The sequence below is a fragment of the Cavia porcellus genome, unplaced genomic scaffold, assembly GCF_034190915.1.
Source record: "Cavia porcellus strain 051 isolate PalLab524CR breed Dunkin Hartley unplaced genomic scaffold, mCavPor4.1 scaffold_10, whole genome shotgun sequence".
Classification (NCBI taxonomy): Eukaryota; Metazoa; Chordata; class Mammalia; order Rodentia; family Caviidae; genus Cavia; species Cavia porcellus.
Window position 1 is genome coordinate 60,008,087 of NW_026947493.1, and position 4,969 is coordinate 60,013,055.

Sequence of the window (4,969 nt, forward strand, 5' to 3'; positions counted from 1 at the left end):
TAAATGCTTATGAATTAACCAAACTAAGGAAGAGAAATGCCTCTACAATCAAAATTATTGAAAAGAAGGAGCTGAAAAGAAGGAACCAGGGATATAGCTCAGAGGCAGAAGGATCTGCCTGGCAAGTGCAAGATCATGAGTTTGATCCCTGGTACCTCCCCCAAATCGAGAAGAACATCAGACAATAAAAAAAATCCACGATTTCCATATAGGCAAAGCCAATATAATTAAAATGATCATATTTCCAAAATTGATGTATAGATTTAATGCCAACAGCAAAAATCCACATAGAACCAGAGAGACCCAGAGTAGCAAATGCAATATTGGGTAAACAAAAGAAAAGCAACAGGCATCACAATTCCATATTTGAAGTTATACTACAAAGTTAATGTGATTAAAGCAAGATAACAGTGGTATAAAAACAGGCATGTTAATCAATACAACAGAATAGAAGAAAACAAACAATCTCAGGCATGTTCAATTATTTGACCTTTCACAAAGGCATCAAAAGCATACACTGTAGGAAAGATGGCTTCTTTAATAAATGGTGCTGGAAAAATTGTATATTCATATGCAGACAATTGAGTGTAGCCTTATATATGTCATTATGCACTAAATTAAAATCAAAATGGATCAAAGATCTAAATAAAAAAACAGAAACACATGTGCTGGAAGATAAGGTAAGTAAAACTCTTGAAAATACAGGCATAAGCAAGGTTTTTCTGAGCAGAATCTCAATAGCATAAGCAATAATATTGAGAATCAGTAGTTGGGATCATATAAAATTAAAAAGCTTCTACACAGTAAAAGAAACTAACAGAGTAAAGAAACAAACATAGAATGGGAAACATTTTTGCCAGCTGTTCCTCAGACAGAGGACAAATATCTAGACTATCTAAAGAACTACAAAAGTTAATTTCCCTCTCTCCAGAAATAAAAGACCTAATCCCAAAAAAGGGCAATCAAAATGAACAAGTACTCTCAGAAGAAGTAAGATGGTCAAGAGATACAGGAAATAATGTTCACTATCTCTGAGCTAATTAAAACAACACAACTACTCAGATTTCAACATACTTAAGTAAAAATGGCTGTCATCAAGAAACCAAATGCTGGCAAGGACAAGGGGAGAAGGGAACTTTTGTACATCACTGGTAGGACTATAAACTAGTACAACCACTATGTGTGGTGGTCCCCCACTTCCTGAGACATGAAGGAGCCAGAGAAAATAATTTGGAAAGGAAAAAATTATTTATTAAAGCACAGGCCTGGAGACGTAGCCTCCAGTAGCCAATATGGAAGACTGCGCGCCTAACAGCTAAAGGGCAGGGTTTTTATCCTGTAAAACCGCAAACAGCTGCTGGTCTTACAAAGCAGGGGGTGGGGTTTGCGGCGCACTACAGAACAGGAACGCAGCGGTTACATTTCTTAGGAAGAACAAGGTTCAGGTGGGCTAACAAGCAAATTTAGATTAGGCAAACATCCTGTTCTGCTCTTAGAGTTACCTCTGATCTTTCTCTTGCCTCCGGGGAGACTTATGAGGGTTATTTTTTTTTTTCTTATATAGGTTACAACACTATGGAAATAAATTTGGAGATTTCTTTAAAAACTAAGTTAAAATTCCATTTCATCCAGCTATACTCCTTCTAAGTATCTCTCTAAAATAATTAAAATCATCATTTTACAGGGTTACCTTCACATCCATGTTTATAGCAGCACAATTCATAATAGTTAAATCCTGAAAATGGGTTATATATCTATCAATCAGTGAATAGGTGTCATGGTTTATGTTTGTGTCCCCCAAGCCTCATGAGTTTGCATTGTTCGTATGTGATGGTTCATTGTACAGTGCTTGGATTGATGGTGTCAGTGCTCCACCCACATAGGGGTGGAGCCAGGATGTGATATAATGGCAGGAAGAAGGTGTGTCTTTCTCTTTGCTGGTTTGAGTTTGCTGTTGCCGGCTGCCATGAACTGCAGCCCAGCCATGCCTGCCTGTCTTGGAGCCAACTGAGTGTGGACTGAAACCTCCAAAAACTGTAAGAAATAAACCTTTCCTTTCCCAAATTTGGGCTTCAGGTATTTTGTCTCAGCGACGAGCATAAAGTAACTAAGACAATAGGTAAAGAAAATGTGATATTTATGCACAGTGGAGTAATACTCTGAACCAAAAAGAAGACTAAACATGTCACTTATGAAAAAATGGATGCACCTTGAGACTATAATATTAAGTGAAATCAAATTTATAACCTCAGACTCACAACTTACATATTGCATGATTTCCATTAGAAACCCAAAATATAAGTAAGGAGCAAAATAAAAGACAATGAAAACTTGAAAGATGGGTCTTCTGCAAAAGTGAAGGGGACCAAAAGAGGAAAAGAACATACATAGAATCAAGATGTGTTATGTACATATATCAATTCACATGAGAAATGTAATCAATACTACAAAATATACCAATAAAATAATATAGTTAAAATCCTAGAAACTACCATCCAACTTAAAGAACCAAAAGGATTTTATACTTTTGTGTATTTTACTCTTCCTCCACTCTCCTTACTTCCTCCTCAGTTATCTACTATGAAGCATCAGTTTACCATTTCCTTGTCATTTATAATGAATATGTGTATTGCACATACAGTCTGAAACAGTATGTATGTTGTTTCATTTTCTTTGGTCTTGTGCTTTATAAAATTCTAACACTCTCTAAAAAAGAATCATTAATAACTAATATCATCAATAATATGACCGGCCCTTGAAAGTTTCCTATGTCCTTCATTTTTTCACAAAACTCATTCACATTAGTTTTTCACACGCATCCATTGTCCCATCCAATTCTCTGGGGGGAAGAGCAAGAGCCTGGAACCTCCGGACATCACACTGTCCAGAACTCTCACTCCCACTTTGCCTCAGTCTGCTCTTATGGTGACCTAGATTTCAATGGATTATTGCATTTTTGTTTGTTGGGTTTCCATTTCATCTGCATATTACTGTATTTCTTGGCAATATACCTAGCCTGCTGATAAATCCTATTTTTTTAGGATATGTCACTGAGAATATAATATGATAAAAAACTTTTGAAGGTCAATCTACATCATTTTTTAAAATTTTTATTGAAAAAATGAAACAATTTCAAAACAAAATAATAGAATAACAGTAGTTAATACATTGCATATTGTTATCTTCACAGTAGTTACTCAGAGTACAAGATATGGACATGCAAAATTCTCCAAACAATATAAGCACAAATGTTTCTTTTCAATAAACTAAGAGGAACTAGTAGTATAACTAGTTTTTTTTCTTTCCTCTTCCTTTCCCCTTTTTCTCATCCTAGTTCCTTTTTGCTTTTGAACAATTTCTTCCCACTCCATAATATCTATTCTTTGTTTTGTTCCTTATTTACTGTTTTAATTTCTCACATCAAGGAGAAAATATGATGTTTACATATGTGAGTCTGATATATTTCACTTATGAGTATAGTCTCAAGTTGCATCCATTTACAGATAAATGTTTCAAGTTTATCCTTCTTAATGACTACATAGTATTCCATCACATTAAAAGACCACATCTTTTTTATCTGTTCCTTGATTGATGGGCATATGGGTTGTTTCCAAGATTTATCTATTACAAATTGTGCTGCTACAAACATGAGTGCATATATATGTATCACTATAGTATGATGTTTTTAATTCTTCTGGGAAGATAACCAGAAGAATAGCCAAATTGAATGGGACCTCTAATCTTAGTTTTTGAGGAATTGCAATACTAATTTCCACAGTGCTTGCACCAGTGTACACTACCACCGACAATGGAAAAGGATTCCTTTTCCCCATAACCTCTCCAGCATTTGTTATTGGTTGATCTGCTGATAACAGTCATGCTTTCAGTGTTGTTTTAATTTTGCATCTCTTGAATGACCAATGATGCTGAAAATTTTTTCATATATTTATTTGCTGTTTGTATTTCTTCACCTGACAAGTGCTTATTCTTCTGAGATGCTCATTTTTGGGTTGAATCTTTGATTTGGGGTTTCTGATTTTTAAAAATTCTTTATATGTTCTAGATGTCAGTCCTTTGTCTCAGGATCAACTGGATAAAATTTTTTCCCATTCTGTGGGTTGTCTTTACACATTGTTGGTGATTTCCTTTGTTCTGCAAAAGCTTTTTAATAAGATGAAATCCCAGCTTTTGATTCTTTGTAGTCTTTCCCATGAAGTCTGGGCTTTGTCCTGAAGTCTCTACCCACATCTATGTCTTCAAGATTCCTACCTATTTTCTCTATGTAGACTTAGTGTTTCTGTTTTAATATTTATATCTTTGATCCATTTTGGCTTTAGTTGAGTGCCTATATCATTTCTTTCCATTTTTCTTAAACCTTTGGAGGTGGGGAAGAGGCTTTTTGACCAGAAGATATCTTTTTGTCTGAGCAGTGGCAAAGTGAACTTGAATTTGTAGTGTCAAATTCTAGAAGGCTCTTCCTTTTTTCTGTGCTAACAATCACTTATTATTTTGTAAACATCACTGAATTTATAAAATAAGGGTGCTTTCTGTTTTTAAAAAGCATCATACACATAGAAATTCTGAACTTGCAGAGCAAAATATTTGCAATGAACAATTAGCAGAAGTCTGAAAGAATAATATGATTTTATTTTACCAGCCAAAAGATGAATCATCATCAAATTTCTTTTTTTTTTTTTTTTTTTTTTTTGTCTTTTTTATCGGTACCGGGGGTCGAACTCATGACCACATGCTTGCAAGGCAGGTGCTGATGCCGCTGAGCTAAATCCCCAGCCCCATATCATCAAACTTCAATTATAGGGGAGACCCACCAGCAGCTCTTGAGATCTGCGCCATGTTGGAACTTAGCACACTGGGAAGCCAAGCTCTCACCTCCCCTCCCTGGTAAGCCCTGGCGGTGTGGCAGACTGTGGCCCTTCTAGGGGGAGAGCCACCAGCACACTCCTGAGAT